This window comes from Felis catus, chromosome F1 (genome assembly GCF_018350175.1).
Source record: "Felis catus isolate Fca126 chromosome F1, F.catus_Fca126_mat1.0, whole genome shotgun sequence".
NCBI lineage: Eukaryota > Metazoa > Chordata > Mammalia > Carnivora > Felidae > Felis > Felis catus.
Genome location: NC_058384.1, coordinates 47,602,362 through 47,619,622, shown reverse-complemented (window position 1 = coordinate 47,619,622; position 17,261 = coordinate 47,602,362). Strand labels below are relative to the sequence as shown.

Genomic DNA, 17,261 nt, shown 5'->3' with positions numbered 1-17,261 from the left:
ATAATTCCTTTTCTGTGGAGTCTTGTAACGCACAGAGCAAAGGCTGGGGTTACTGTTGCAATAGCTTAATCACTTACCCGTTTCCATTTCCTTTCCCCCACCTTTGGGCTATCCAGCAATCCCTTGGATGTTTTCAGGGAGCTTGCTTACTGGTCTCAAACACTCAAAGACTTGGCCAACCCTCCTGACATGAAGGTGGCTGGTCAGCTTGGGATTTCCCCCACAGACACTGGGCTTTCCCTGCACAGCCCCGTGTCCCATGCTTATTTCTGTTTCCATCTCCTGCCTGGTTGGCTAATTGTTAGAAAGTGGAAGAGGGGAGGGACTGTGAAGCATCCTCCAAACTGATAAGACAATTTGAGACTGAAAAAACAAAGCAGGCAATTCCATACAGTTTACATAGAGTTTTGTTCAGGGTAACTTACTGGCAGGGAGGGTCAGATGGATGTCAATCTGGAGCTGTGCAGCTATTCTCTGCTCAGTTTAGACGTCAGTCTACAGATTTTATAGAGCAAGGGGATGCCAGGAGGGCATTGTAATGAGAACAGAGGGTTCCCATGCCCTTCAAAGGGTTTGCATGATCTTAACTGGCAGCTAACATTTAACTCGATCTTATGGTGCTACCTGTTGTGCATCAGGAAGGGGTAAGACTGTGTTATCTCGAACAGATTCACAGATGGCCAAAGCAAGCCTCTCTACATTCCAGCCATGGTTGGCATTTCTAAGGTATGTGTATTCATCTTCAGGGGGCCTGGAGCACATAGCCCCAAGAGAGGTCATCCTGAACAAGATGGTGGGCCAAGGATGCAGTCAGTATTATCTGCACTCCTATATTCCACTTAATTGCCTTTGCAGGTACCTCTGTCAACATTCAGTGGTCCATATATGTGTGGATATATTTCTGGATTTTATAATTAGTTCCTTTCATTTATTTGTCTGTGTTTATGTCATTACCACACTATCTTGATTACTGTAGTTTTCTAAATAGGTCTTGAAATGAGACAATGTTAACCTCCTAACTTTGTTCTTTTTAGAAGTTATTTTGGCTATTGTAGGTTCTTTACATTTTCATATGAATTCTCAAACCAGTTTGTCAATATCTACAAAAACTTATGCTGAGATTTTGGTTTTGATTGTGATGGGCTATATATCAATTTGGGAGAATTGAAATATTAACAATATTGAATGTTCCACCTTGTTACATGGTATATCTCTCTGTTTACTTAGATCCTTAATTCCTCTCAGTGGTGTTGTGTGGGTTTTTTTAAATTTTTATTTATTTATTTTGAGAGAGAGTGAGGGTGGGGGATGGGCAGAGAGAGAGGGAGAGAATTTCAAGCAGGCTTCACATTCAGCATGGAGCCCAATGCAGGGCTCAATCTTACAATCGTGAGATCATGATCTGAGCTGAAACTGAGTCAGATGCTTAACTGACTGAGCCACCCAGGTGCCCTTTGATTCCATCTTTAAAAAGAAGAAGAGTTTTTGTTTTTGTTTTTGTTTTTGTTTTTTTAATGAGCAAGTTTAGGTTCATAGCAAAATTGAACAGAAAGTACAGGAGTTCTTATATACTCTCTGTCCTCACATATGCATATTCTTCCTCACCATCAACATCCCACAACCAGAGTGGTACATTTCTTTTTTCTTTTTTTTTTTTTTTTAATTTTTTTCAACATTTTTATTTATTTTTGGGACAGAGAGAGACAGAGCATGAACGGGGAGGGGCAGAGAGAGAGAGAGACACAGAATCGGAAACAGGCTCCAGGCTCCGAGCCATCAGCCCAGAGCCTGACGCGGGGCTCGAACTCACGGACCGCGAGATCGTGACCTGGCTGAAGTCGGACGCTTAACCGACTGCGCCACCCAGGCGCCCCCAGAGTGGTACATTTCTTACAACCGATGAACCTATACTATTACATCATAATTACTTACAGTTCACAGTTTATACTGGAGTTCATTATTGTACATTCTATGGATTTTAGCCCATGTATAATGACATTTATTCACCATTATACTATCATATAGTAAGTTTCACTGCCCTACAAATTCCTTATGCTCCACAATTTATCCTTCCCTTCCCTCTAACCCCTGGCAAACATTGATCTTTTCACTGTCTATAAGTTTTGCCCTTTTTAGAATGTCAAATATATTGGAATCATACAGCCAAATCAGTTGACTATATCTGTGTGGGTCTTTCATTTAGTAATTGGCTTCTTTCACTTAGTAGTACATACTTAAGTTTCCTCTGTATCTTTTCATGGCTTGATAGCTCATTTCTTTTTAGTGACAACTAATATTTTATTGTCTGGATGTACCTCAGTTTACTTATCTATTCACTTACCAAAGGACATCTTGGTTGCTTCTAAGTTTTGACAATTATGAATAAAGCTGCTATAAACATCTTGACAAAGGTTTTGGTGTAGACATAAGTTTTCAGCTCCTTTGGTTAAATACTAAGGAGCATGATTTCTGGGTAATGCTGTAAGAGTGTGTTCAGTTTTGTAAGAAACTACAGACTGTCTTCCATTGTGGCCATACCATTTTGCATTCCCACCAGCAGTGAATGAGAGTTCTTGTTGCTCTACATGTTCTCCAGCATTTGTTGTTGTAAGTGTTCTGGATTTTTGCCATTCTAATAGATGGGCAATGTTTTCTTGTTGTTTTAATTTGCAATTCCCTAAAAATGTATCATGTGGAACATCTTTTCATATGCTAATTTCCCATCTGTATATCTTCTTTGGTGAAGCGTCTGTTCAGATCTTTTGCCCATTTCAAAAAAAAATTTGCTTATTCTTGAGAGAGAGGGAGAGAGCTAAGGTGGGAGAGGGAGCAGCAGAGAGACAGAGAATCCCAAGTGGGCTCCTCATAAGCCCAACGTAGAGCTCAAAGTCATGAACATTGAAATCATGAACTAAGCCCAAATCAAGTGTTGGATGCTTAATTGACTGAGCCACCCAGGTACCCTTCTTTTGCCCATTTTTTAGTTGAGTTGTTAGTTTTCTATTATGGAGTTTTAAGAGTACTTTGTGCATCTTGTATAACAGTCCTCTATTAGATATGTGTTTGGCAAACATTTTCCCCAATGTGTGGCTTGTCTTCTCGCTCTCTCTGCAGTATCTTTTGCAGAGCATGTTATTTTATTATTTTATTTTATTTTATTTTATTTTATTTTATTTTATTTTATTATTTTATTTGAGAGAGAGAGTAGGGGAGGGGGCAGAGGGAGAGAGAGAGAGAGAGAATCTCAAGCAGGCTCCACGCTCTCAGCATGGAGCCCAGGGCAGGTCTCCATCCCACAACCCTGGGATCATGACCTGAGTCGAAATCAAGAGTCAGACACTCAACCAACTGAGCCACTCAGGTGCCCCTACAGAGCATAAGTTTTTAATATTAATAAAGTCCAGCTTATTAATTCTTTCTTTCATGGAGTATGCCTTTAGCGTTATATCTGAAAAAGTCATCACCAAACCCAAGATCCTCTAGATTTTCTCCTATGTTTCTCCTTAGAGTTTTGTATTTTACATTTAGATCTATGAATCATTTTGTATTAATTGTTGTGAAAGGTGGAAGGTCTATATCTATAATCATTTTATGCAAATGGATATCCAGTTGTTCTAGTACCATTTGTTGCAAAGACTATCTTTCCTTCCCTGAATGACTTTTGGTCCTTAATCAAAACTCAGTTGACTATACTTGTGTGGGTCTGTTTATGCACCCTTCATTTTGTTTAACTCATCTATTTGTCTGTTCTTTTGCCAATACCACACTGTTTGGATTATTGTGGGTTTATAGTTAGGTCTTGAAGTGGGGTGGTGTCAGTCTTCTGACTTTGTTCTTCCCTTCAGTGTGGTATTGGCTATTCTGGATCTTTTGTTTCTCCATATAAACTTAGAATTGGTTTGTCAATATCCACAAAATATCTTGCTGAGATTTTGATTGGGGTTGTAGTAAACCCATAGATCAGGTTAGGAAGAACTGATATCTGACAATATTAAGTCCTCCTACACACGAACATGAAATATCTACTTATTTAGCTCTTCTCTAATTTCTCTCATCAGAGGTTTTTATACATAGATTTTGTTTGTATTTTGTTAGATTTATATCTATGTAGTTCATTTTTGGGAGTGCCGATGTAAATGGTATTGTAATTTTAATTTCTAATTCCATTTGTTTATTGCTGGTAATAGGAAAGTTATTGACTTTTGTATGTTAACTTTGTATCCTGAAACTTTGCTATAGTGACTTATTAGTTCCAGGAATTTTTTTTTTTTTGGTCAGATTTTCTACATAGATAATCATGTCATCTGCAAACAAAGAGTTTTATTTCTTCCTTTCCAATCTGTATATCTTTTACTTCCTTTTCTTATCTTACTGCATTAGCCAGGACTTCCTGTGTGATGTTGAAAAGAAACAGTAAGAGAGGAAATCTTTGCTTTCTTCCTGATTTTAGTGGGAAAGCTTCTAGGTTTTCAACATTAAGTCTGATGTTAGCTATAGGTTTTTTGTAGATTTTCTTTAACAAGGTGAGGAAGTTCCTATCTATTTGTGGTTTGATGAGGGTTGGTACTATAAATAGGTATTGAATTTGTCAGTTTTTTCTGCATCTATTAATACGATCATGTAATTGTTCTTCTTTAACCTGTTGATGTGGATAAAATATATTAATTGATTTTTTCTTTCTTTCCCCCAGCTTTATTGAGGTGTGACTGACAAAAATGGTATATATTTAGGTTGTACAACATTTTTAATCATGTGATGATTTAATATACATGAGTATTTTTAAATGATTACCACAATCAAATTAATTAACATATCTATCACTCACACAGTGTGTGTGTGTGTGTGTGTGTGTGTGTGTGTGTGTGTGTAGAACATTTAAGATCTACTTTCTTGGAAGATTTCAAGTATATAATACAGTATTATTAACTATAGTCACTATGCCGTATGTTATATATCCAGAAAGTATCCATATTGCATAACTATATAACTTTGCATGACTGTATAACTTGCATAACTGCATAAACTTTGTATCTTTTGACCAACACTTTCCCATTTCCCTCACCTGCAGCTCCTAGTAACCACTGTTCTACTCTCTGGTTCAATGAGTCTGCCTTTTTTTTTTTTTTAGATTCCAAATATAAGTGGAATCATTTGGTATATGTCTTTCTATATCTGGCTTATTTCACTTAGTGTAGTGTCCTCTATGTTCATTCGTGTTCTCCTAAATGGCAGAATTTCCTTCTTTTTTATGACTAAATAATAATATGTTGTTTTGTGTGTGAGTGCACATGTGCCTCTGTGTGTGTGTGTGTGTGTGTGTGTGTGTGTAAAAGAGAGAGAGAGAGAGAGAGAGAGAGAGAAACATTTTAAAAATCCATTTGTCTACAGATGAACACTTAGGTTGTTTCCATTATCTTGGTTATTATGACTAATGTTGCAGATGAACATGGAGTGCAGATATTTCTTTGAGATATTGATTTCATTTCCTTTGGATATATTCCCAGAAATGGGGTTTTGGATCATATAGTAGTTCTATTTTTATTTTTTGAGAACTTTCCACATTGTTTTCCATAATGCCTGTACCAATTTATATTTCCACCAGCAGTATACAACAGTTTTTCTTCATACCCTTGCCAACACTTGCTGTGTCTTGTCTTTTTGATAACAGCCATCCTAACATTATAAAGTGATACTTCATTGTGGTTTTGATTTGCATTTCCCTGATGATCAGTAATTTTGAACACCTTTTCATATACCCATTCGTCATTTGTGTGTCTTCTTTGGAAAAATGTGTATTCAGATCACTTGTGTATTTTTAAATCAGGTTATAGGTTTTTGTTGTTGTTGTGGGTTTTGTTTTTGTTTTTGTTTTTGTTTTTGTTTTGCTTTTGAGTTGTATCAGTTTCTTATATATTTTGTATATTAACTTCTCATCAGATATATGATTTGCAAATATTTTCTCCCATTATGTTGGTTGACTTTTTGTTTTGCTAATTGTTTTCTTTGCTGTGCAAAGCTCTTCAGTTTCATGTAGTCCCACTCCTTGATTTTTGCATTCATTGTGTGTACTTTTGGTATCATATATGTTAATTGATTTTTGAGTGTTGAACTGGCCTTGCATACCTGGCATAAATTTCATTTGGTCATGGGGTATGATGCTATATTTTTAAAATGATAAATTGCAGTTTCTAATTGTTTGTTGGTGGTATATAAAAATACATTAGATTCTTGTGTGTGGATCTTGTGTTTTGATCCTGTAATCTTGCTAACCGGATCTATTAGTTCTAGAACTTTTATGTAGAATCCACTGGATTTTCTATGTAGACAATCATGTCAGTATTGGTGAGTATGTGGCTGAAGACTTGAGGAAGACCCTCTGTAATCTTCAGAGCTCTTTGTGTGCATCTCTTTAGTTTATAGCACTCTACCCTATGAACTCTAGGGTCTTTGACTTCCCAGGCTTTCAGACCTCTCTTCTTAACTCGGGGGAACTAACTAATGGGCTCTATCTGAGTACCCCAACTTTGTACCTCAGCTTGGAAATGTTTTGCGATAAAGTCATAAGTTTTGTTACCTATCTCTCAGGACCATTGTCGTTCATTGCCTAATGTCCCATGTCTTGCAAAGCATTGTTTCGTATTTTTTGTCTGTTTTTTGAGTTGGTTTCTTTGGGGGGGGGGCAATGTAAATCTTGTTTCTCTTACTACATCTTGGTCAGAAGCTAAAAATTGAAGACATCTTCCTATATAGGAATGTTTCAATGTGTTTCAATTTTTATCAAAGAAAGCACTATATTTTGTGTTTATGTGCTGTAATTTATTCACTATTTTCTTCTTGAAGGGTATTTCAGTTGTTCCATTTTGTTTTCTTTACAAATGAGATGTAATGCATGTTGTTCTCAATATTGTGTGAACTGCACTGAATTTTGCATGAACAATGAATACTTACTGAGATACTTCAAATTGTACACTTATCAGAAACATTGAATGCCTAGTACTTGGCCAGAATTATATTAAACAATGTGTATAATCCTATTGAGAATTCTTATTTAAAGACATGATACTTAAAAGAATTAGAGCATAAAGTGAAATAACAAGACTATGCAGCCACGTTCAGTTTATCCAGAGTCCTAGGGGAATTAGGTGTTCTGTGTAAACTCCATTTATGGACATCTTTAAGGTTAAAAAATGAGCTAAAAAATTATTTGAACTCAACCTAATCAAAATCCTGAAAACTGTATGATATACTTCCTAACTTTAGCATAAAAAATATATTTAAATAATTTAACCACACCTTGATGATCCAAAATCATCCTTGTTAACACAAATGCTTATATGTTGATGTCGAAGATGTGAGACATTGAAATGAATCAGTGCTGGCAACTGCTGTCAGGGTTAAGGAAGTAGAATGGCTATGCGTTTTAGCTGACTTCATCATAGAATACCTCTAGTCTTCCCAATACTTTCATAGTGCATATTTTATCTTAGACCTACTATATCAGTTATTAGCATGGTTTGTGTTTGTATCTTTTTATTCTGCTAGATTTTTAGCTCCTGGAAGGCAGGAACAACTTGTTCTTCATGTTTTTAAACCCCACAGTTCCTCAGTAAGTATTGGATAGGATTAATTAAATGAGGTATGCGAAGGACTTAGGAAAGTAAGAAATTTCAAACTCTATTTGGATGAATTGGGATATAAATAAATATGTAAGTTGAAACAATATTGAAAAGGCTAACAGTCCACTATTATAGCAAGACAAATAGTCTGTATCTTAATCTAAAATTTATCTCTGCACATGTTGAGAGTTTATTAATGTGTATGTGGACCAGCAAGAATACACAAAGAGAGTGAACGATGAATAAATTGGAAAAAGGAACCTCTCCAGTAACTTTAAGGATAAAAAATTTTACCTTTTTGCTTCTCAGAAGGAAGAGGAAACAAGCTTAGTTTGGGTGTTTTGTGTCTTCTTTCCCATCTAATGCACTGTCATAAGGCCAGTGAGACAGGGAAATTCTTGGGTCTAATATATTAATTAGTTAATTAGTTAGTTGAACAAATGTATATATTGAGCACTTATTATTCAGTTCTCACTTTGCTAGCAAAATTTGGAATCCACTTTTTAGATGTTTACTAAGTAGCCATGGTTTATTTCTTCTGAAATAGAATTTTTCTTTGGGGTCAAGAAGACAAACCCTAACAAGGATGAATTGGAAATTAAAATATAAGGTACTTCTCAAGATTTTCCTTTACACTATGAATAATTCTTGCTATGGCCATATGAAAAGTAAATACAGAAAAAGATAGCAAGCCTAGTTTGAGAAAGATAACTTTTAGGAAGATTTTGATATGCCTTGACAAAGTTACCATCTGCATTTTAAACTTTCTTCATAATTTATGATTGCTACCCTTGCCCACTTTCCAAGCAAGGTCTGAACTAAGAGGGAAATATTTTCCTTTCTCTTTTTTCTTAACTTATGTGTATTGAAACAGTTGTATTATAAAATTAAAGAGCACAGAGCATAGCTGAATCTCTTTTTTTCCATGGGGATTGCTTACACATCCCAGAGTGTGGTGCAAAGTAGACTATAGGAAAGATGTTTTGCAGAAGAAAAAAAGCATAGTTAGAAGCATGTTGATATAGTTTCCAAGTTTTTAACCATGTAATTTGGAGAAAAAAAATGATCTTAGAAAAATAATGAAGAACACATTCCTGGCTCATGATGGTTCAACTTACAACTTTTAGACTTTACAATGATGCAAAAGCAACATACGTTCTGTAGAAACCATAAATTTTGAATTTTGATCTTTTCTTGGGCTATTCATATGTGGTAAAATATTCTCCTATGGCACTGGGCAGCTCTCAGTCAGCCACATGATCATGAGGGTAAAAAACTGATGCAAATATGACAGTTCTGTGCATACACAACATACTGTTTTTCACTTTCACTGTATTCAATAAATTACATCAGATAGTCAACACTTTATTATAAAATAGACTTTGTGTTAGACAATTTTGCCCAACCGTAGGCTAATGTAAGTGTGCCAAACTCATCTAAGGTAGGCTAGGCTAAGCTAGGATGATGGGTAGGTCAGGTGTATTAAATGCATTTTTGACTTATGATGGATTTATTGGAATATTGGGATGTAATCCCTACCATAAGTTGAAGTAGATCTGTACTGAATTCAATACTCTTTTTCTGATCTGCTGACTTCTAAATGCAAAAGATTCTATTTTAGGACAAATCCTTCTCTGACAAATTTTCTTTCCTGATACATTTTCGTATGTGGTTAATTTTGTAAATTATCTAAACTGTAACATTTTTCTATTTTACGAACTCACTGAATCAGTTTTGTAACAATTGAATCAAGGCCTGAATGAAAGGATAATAAAAGATAAAGTAGATTATGAATAGTGCTTCAAACAATGGAAATGGGTTATTTCAACATGTTCGTTTTTTGCCACAACACACTCGAATGGGTACGTCTGGATGTTGACCTTCTGAAAAAGTTATGGCAATATAAAGCAACGAATACTATGCACAATTATACCATTGTACCTTTGACTAATGTCTCCCCATTTTCGCCTTCCCATCCCCCGCCCCTGCAATCACCCTTGTATTTTCTGTTTTTATGAGTTTGACTCCTTTACATGCCACATATAGGTTAGGTGAGAACATGATGTATTTTTCTTTTTGTGTCTGTCTTATTTTACTTAGCATAATGTCTTCCAGGTTCATCCATGTTGTCTCATATGGCAGGTTTTCCTTTTTTTTTTTTTTAAGGCTGAATAATAGGCTGAATAATATTCCAGTGTGTGTTTGTGTGTGTGTGTATCACTGTGTGTATCATCGTGTGTGCATATATATATATATATATGCGCATTTATATATCACATTTTTTTTATTCATTCTGTTGTTGGTCATTTAGGTGGTTTCCATATCTTAGCTTTTGTGAATGATTCTGTAATGAACATGGGAGTGTAGCTATCTCTTCAAGAAGGCACTATTATTAAATATATCTTCTTGCTAATTAATAATATTTATGGATTTTGGGGGCACCTGGGTGGCTCAGTCGGTTAAGCATCTGACATCGGCTCCAGTCATGATCTCACAGTTGGTGAGTTCGAGCCCCACGTCGGGCTTTATGCTGATAGCTCAGAGCCTGGATTCTGCTTCAGATTCTGTGTGTCCCTCTCTCTGCCCTTCCCCCATTCACGCTCTGTCTGTGTCTCTCAAAAATGAATAAATTTTTAAAAATTAAAAAAAAAAGAATATTTGTGGATTTTTAACCCATCATATGATGAGCATCATGGCTAGTATCACCACCATCATCATTTGGTCTTCACTTGATTTGGTCATTTGAACTGCCAACCAATGTCAATAGCATCACTGTGGCTCACTTATCAAGTCAATGGAGATCACTGGTTTTAAAATGGTCAGTGGAATCCTGGGGTTCCATGGATGTGCCTCAGGCATCAGCAAAAGGGAGTAGCTAGAGGTTAAGTAGGGGCAGCCTGGTCCCCTGCCCAGGGTTTGGATCAGAGCAATTTCACATTTATCTGTTTTATATTTTGGGATTCTACAAAAGTCTCCCTTTGAAAAAAGTTTCCTTTTTCCTTTACAAAGAAGATACTTGAAAACTTCTGCTATAAATGCCTTGCTATGTTCTTTTTACCTCTCTTTTCTTAATAAAAATTTATCCATGGGTAAAACTAAAATGAAAATGGAACCAAACACAAAATCAGCACCAAGAACACTATAATGATTCATAATTGCTGTAGTTATTAATGGCATATCATTAATGATGGCTCACTAAGGGATGTGGCAGAGGAAAAATAAATTGCAGGTTATGTCTAATTCTTTCTACCTGCAACTTCAACTATTTCTTCCAATTTTAGAAAGCAGGTAGGAAAGCATGTGAGTGAGAGAGCGGTACTATATACTATAACCTTGACTCTATTTTGATTTAGAAGAGAAAGTAAATCATTTGTGTGATTGACATTCTAATTATTACTATTAAAATTATTTCAACACCCCTCATTACTAATGACATCACACCGGTTGAGGATTTTCTAGGGTAAGGAGCTGAGAGCAAGAAGTTACTGCACTGATTTTAAAATATGAAATATTTGGGTTGTAAGGTATACATTCTGTTGAGGACACCCTAGATTTTTGAGGTGTAACAGCTCTTCTTCTGTATTTATTATTCTCTTTTTTATCATAATCTCAACAGAAGATAGTCTACGAAGCAAGAGAGAAAACACCCTTGGAAGATGGCTAGTGAGTTCGCCTCATAGGATTGGTGTGAGATTCTCATGAGGTCCTCTGTGAATGGTGCTCATAAGGAAACAGTTCTTAGTCTACAGGGATGAAAGGAAGGAGCCATAGCTCAGAGAACCACTGTAGCCAGGAAGAGTGAGGGATAAGTTAATTGAAATGAAACCAAACAGCTTGTTTGTAGTAACATAATCCTCAAAGCACAGTTTTGTGGGAGATTTGGATCTGTGTGGAAAAGTGAGATTTATGAAAGGAATATAATCAAGAGGGTAAAAATCTGTCTTATTACTAGAAATTAGTAGGCCAAGGCTGTGCATGTTCTCTTTAGGAATAATGCATGGTTTTATAGGTGACTTGTTTAAAATAAAACTGTCACAGACTAACTGTCCTAGTGAGCTGTGCCAGCCATGAGTGTGGGCTAGGCCTGGGGGCAATTACACATGGAACATTGTAAACTGGAGGATGCCTTCAATAACCCGATGCACCTTCCTTTATTTTGATAGTGGGTTGGGTGTAAATGGGATGGATGGGAGCTGGGTATGGAAGGATCCCTAAAGGAAACTATTAAGAGGTGAAAGTGTTGAAGAGAAAAGATGCTTCTAGCCCTCCTTTCTTCACAACCAGGATTTCTGAAAGCGTTCTGGGTTGCTACTTTCAGTGGCATGTGCAGAAATCCAAATAACCAATCCAACAAAATTAGATACGGTACCTTATCTGTATCTTTAGAAATCAATACTTGTTCCAAATTTTTAAGGGTTGAGAAACTAGGAGCCACTAGTATTACTAACAGAGATTCTAAGACTTTGTAGGAATTTTGCCTCAGAGTCTGAGGAAAATTGCCTAAGACATGGTTTGCTATGTGCCAGGTGTGACTTGAAGGGCGGAAAAGAGCTGACAGCACCAGAAGGTCAGAGCATTCACAGAACATGCTGAAGGAGTGGGGTGAGGCAATATTTGTTGTGTTTGAATCCAGAAAAAAATACCTCCAATTAGATGCGTCATTGCTTTCTCTAATGGCAAAAATTATGGTTAAAGTTGTGTCTCTGCCATCACACAAACTTAGGGTTGAATTCCTGATTGGTCAGACACTGGTGACCTTGGATAAATTATTTAACCTTACCAAGACTCACTTTCCCTATTTTCTTTTCTTTTCTTTTTTTTAACATTTCTTTCTTCTTCTTCTTCTTCTTCTTCTTCTTCTTCTTCTCCTTCTTTTAATGCTTATTTATTTTTGAGAGAGAGAGAAAGCACAAGCAGGGGTGGGTACAGAGAGAGCAGGAGACACAGAATCCAAAGTAAGCTCCAGGCTTTGAGCTCTAAGCTGTCAGCACAGAGCCTGATGCAGGGCTCGAACTCATGAACTGAGAGATCATAACCTGAGCTGAAGTCAGATGCTTAACTGACTGAGCCACCCAGGCACCTCTCACTTTCCCTATTTTCAAAGTGGCATAATAATGATAATCTCATAAAATGGGATTAAATTAACACTTGCAAAGTTGCTGGTAACTCTTCTTATTCCAATTATTATGAATAACAACCAAATGATATGCAGAATCATATAAAGCAATCACAAAATACAAATGTGACCCCCACCATTATTCTCAGGGGGCTGTGTAGAGGGAGGAAATGTAAGAGACCACAGGCATGAAGAGGGCTTTCTCTAAAGATAAGCTCTTGTCCCCCTCATCAAGGATACATGTCAAATTTGGGGAAAGTGGTCACATCAGCTTAGATTTAAGACAATTTTAGATGATGTGAAAAACTAGTAGAGCTAATTGCTGGAGGTCTATTTGCATGAAGTGGGAGGGGGCTTTTAAGAGAGGAAGAACGAAGGGGCAAAGTATGGTTCATCCGACCTAATGCAATGTTTGTCTTTTGCTAGTCAGATTTTGCATTTTACTCTTGAGAGACTGGCTATAGAAACAGACAGTGGCTAAAGCATATATGACAATAGAACTCTGACCCCTGTAGGAAACCTGAATGCCAAACCACAATATCTTTAGCAACCAGTTCTGGAAACCAAACCACAACCTGTGCAACAGACAGCTCAGAATGGTGAGGACTGAGTAACTGTCAAGTTCCCTGTTTTTGCCTCTACTTCCAACTCAGGACCAGCCAGATAAAGCCAGATACACTCTACCAACCAATCACATAAGATGACCCACTTGCTTTTAATTAGTTGCTTTACCACAGCAACAACCTCCAACCAGAGCATACCCGAAGTCTTCCCTTTTTCCACGACAAAGCTTTCCCACGTCCGTGCCTGCTTTTGGGTTTCTACCAAACCCAAGTGATGGGTGCTGGCTTCCTTGTTATAACAAGCTCTGAATAAATATCCTCTGTTTGCATTTGGGTTGTTTTCATTTATTACCAATTTCTATAGCATATATGTTTGTTTTCATGAAACAATAATGTTTAACATTAATGTTTGAAATTATTGGTGAGTAAAATGAATGTTTCAGTGTAACACTATGTTTAACCCTGTACCTCTGAGTGTTCAGAAGCCCTGGTTTGAGGATTTTTTTTAATGGTATTGTTCAGTGATATATACTAAAAAATCTATATAATTCAACCATTGGAAGGGTTCTCCCAGTCTGTGTTAATATTTTATTTTTTTAATTATATCTTTTTTTTCTTTTTCTTTTTAAAAAATTATATCTTTGGAAGTGCAAGAGTTTTTCATTTTGATGAAGTTGAATTTATCAACTTTTTCTTCTCTGGGTTTTATGTTTTGTGTCATTTCCAAGACATCTTTGCCTAACTCAAGGTCAAAAAGATTTTGTGTTATGTTTTCTTCTGGAAATTTTATAGTTTTAGCTCTTATACTTTGGTCTACAGTCAGGTCGAGGGTGATTTTTGTGCATCGTGTGAGGTTAAGGTCTAGGTTTATTTTTTTTGTATATGAGTATATGAGTACTTTTTTGTATATGAATATTTTTTGTATATGAGTATCCAGGTGTCCCAGCACCATTTGTTGAAAATGTTATTCTTTCCTCCTCTTGAATTGCCTTGACACCTGTGTTGAAAATTAATTGACCATAAATATGAGGGTTTATTTCTGGATTTTCTATTCTGTCCCATTGATCTATATATATATTGCACTGTCTTGATTACTGTAGCTTTATAGTAAGTTTGAAATCAGGTAGTCTAAGTCCTCCAGTGTTTTTTTTTTTTTTCAAAAATGTTTTGGCTATTCTAGATCCTTTGTACTTCCATATGAATTTTGGAGTCACTTTTGTCTAATTAGCCATAGACCTCCATGCAGCTTAGGAGCTGAGATGAGTCAGGGCTTGGTCGTGCAGGCTGGCAGAGTCCCTTTCCTCTAATTCATTTTAGCAGATACTATGTTGAAGTGAAATATTTCTTCAGTGAAATTCACCAGAAGGTCTTAGAAAGCTATTTCTTTTCTTAATTCTACATTCCCTACTAACATCTTTGATTTCTCTAAAGAATCATTTCTCTTCATTCTCTGAAATGTTCTTTTCTGTTTTGTCCTTTAACATGGACATTCTTCAACATCATATAAGCGGGCACATCTGCTAAACTGTATCTCCAAATGTTTCATTGAGAAGAACAGGGAAAAACTAGGATTATCCCCTCACTAAATAGGAATTTATTATTAGTGTAACCTGAAAATGGGAATGTTGAATATAGTGATATATATACCTATACATTAAAACCATAAATAATAAGGACATGCCTCTCACTAGGGATAATTCCCAGGATTTGGCAGCTGTTTCCCAAGAACCAGGGACAAAGACCAGCTGAATGCTCTGTCAGACAAGGGCTAAAAGAGTTACTGTCTGAAACGCACTTAGAACAGTGCCGGCATATGAGAAACACGGTATACGTGTTCGCTAAATAAGTAATATATTCTCACTCCACTTTGAAGATGCCAAACCAAAATTCATATGTTTACTGAATATTGATATCTTTTTAACATAGCTATTGGGTATAATAGCACCGGACAAAGGACTTTTGCTGTATTCTTTGTGTTGTTTTCTTTTAGATCCTTTTCTTTAAATCTGAGAAAGCATCATGGACTCTAATTTTATGCCAATGAACTATCTTGGAAACTATGTACAGTGAAACCTACCCTACCAGATTGGCTGCCAAGAGGTTTGGATTCTAGTCCTCACTTTGTTCTTGATTAGTTGGTTGACTTCAGGAAATCCCTAACCTCCTTGAACCTCAGTTTTATCTGGCATTGGTCTACTTGCTTAGGGGTCATTTGGCACCAAAATCTTTCTTGGATGAAAAATACATTTTCCCCCTTATCTCTACATTCTTTCTCTCTCCTGCCTCCTGTCCACCATGCTTTTCTGATTTAAATTAAAAAAAAATAATGAACTTCATTTAGATCAGATCTAAAAAGTCATCTTATGGGAAAGTCTATACAGTAAAATCCTGGATTGTGAGTAACTTGTTCTGCAAGTGTTCTGCAAGATGAGCAAACATTTCTAATAAGTTTTAACTTGATAAATGAATGATGTCTTGCAATACGAGTAGCATCTGATGCCGAATGTCATATGATCACAACTGAGCCAATGGTTTCTCTCTTTCTCTCCCTTGTGCACTGCAGGAGTGTGCGTTATCCTCTCCCATGCTCAGATGCTTGGTCTCAGGCCATGGTGTTTGGCAGAGATCAGTGATTTTTCAGAATGTTGGAAGATGCCACAACTGGCACTAGTGTGTTTTTTGTCACTTGAAAGCACCTATGGACGGTCCTTTGCTTTTCTATACAGAGGAAACTTATGAATGCTTTGCTTCATTCCTAGGTCAGGCTGCCTGCAGATATAGATCCTTTCCTCTGCTGCCTTATTGCCAGTTACATTAAATAGTATATGAAAAGAATTTATTAATACCATGCTATAGTCAACATCCATGTGAGCATATACAATGGCCTCCATACAGCAAAAGATTCCATTGAGCAATAAATAGCAGTGATTCTGTTAGTGTAGTGAAAGTCGTCCTACACAATAGCCCCCTTCTCTCCTGTCTCTCTTACACCAGCCACGAAGGTTTATAAAGGTAAGTGTAGGTTAATTTGTTTATTTTTCTTTACATTTTGTTCTTTTGTATTTCTTTATTTTGTAGTATATTACAGTAGTGTAATTATTTTTATATGAATATTTTTGGGTTGTGGAACGAATCATCTGAGTTTCCATTACTTCTTATGGGGAAATTTGCTTTGATATGCAAGTACTTTGGATGACAAGCATGTTTCTGGAACGAATCATGCTTGCAAACCAAGGTTTACTGTATATTTATTTTTGCAAAGGAAGTAGTGATAGAAATTATCTTCTGTATAAACATAGATGGTGTTCAGAGTAAAATGGCTCCCTTTATGAAGAAAAGAAATGTATACACAATATAAACATTTATGAATATGGGAGAAAAAGTGATTCTGGGATTGCCTAACAACTCATTAACTAGCTAGTCTTTAAGGCAAGTGGTAAGATATGCCTTTTTGAGCTTACCTGTTAGAAGTCTCAATAATGTATAAGAGGCTGACTTTTGTTTTTCTTATATTGCTGCTATTTAAAATATTAACACATGAATTTATTTGTATTGATGTTTCTAACAAAATGCAGAACTTATAAAAGTGGAAAAATTTAAAGCACATTAGCATTAGTAGAGCACCTTAAATGTAGTAAGCATTCAATGAACATTTAGAGCTGATGATATAATAGCATTTATTTTACTTTACTTTTTTTTAGTTTAAAAAATATTACATACATATCAGGGTATATTTTACATAGTATTAATATAAATTTTGTACCAGAAAAAGTAAATGAAAAAGCATTCAAACATTTTACCAAAATGTGTCTATGTATTGTTAGGAGAGCAAAAACAAATAACCTCAGGGTTAAAAAAGCAATTCTAGGAATTTAAAGATAGTTTCTTTCAGCAGAAATAAAGTAACCAACTCTCCAAGCATGTTATTTTATTCAATTCAAAGAAGCAAATTCAAAATGTGTGTAA

General features: G+C 36.0%; 1 long non-coding RNA gene across 7 annotated transcripts in view; it reads left to right on the top strand.

Moving 5' to 3' along the window:
• The window catches only part of LOC123382920, a 169,007-nt gene that overhangs the window by 101,488 nt on the left and 50,258 nt on the right, over positions 1-17,261 (top strand). The window lies entirely within an intron of this gene.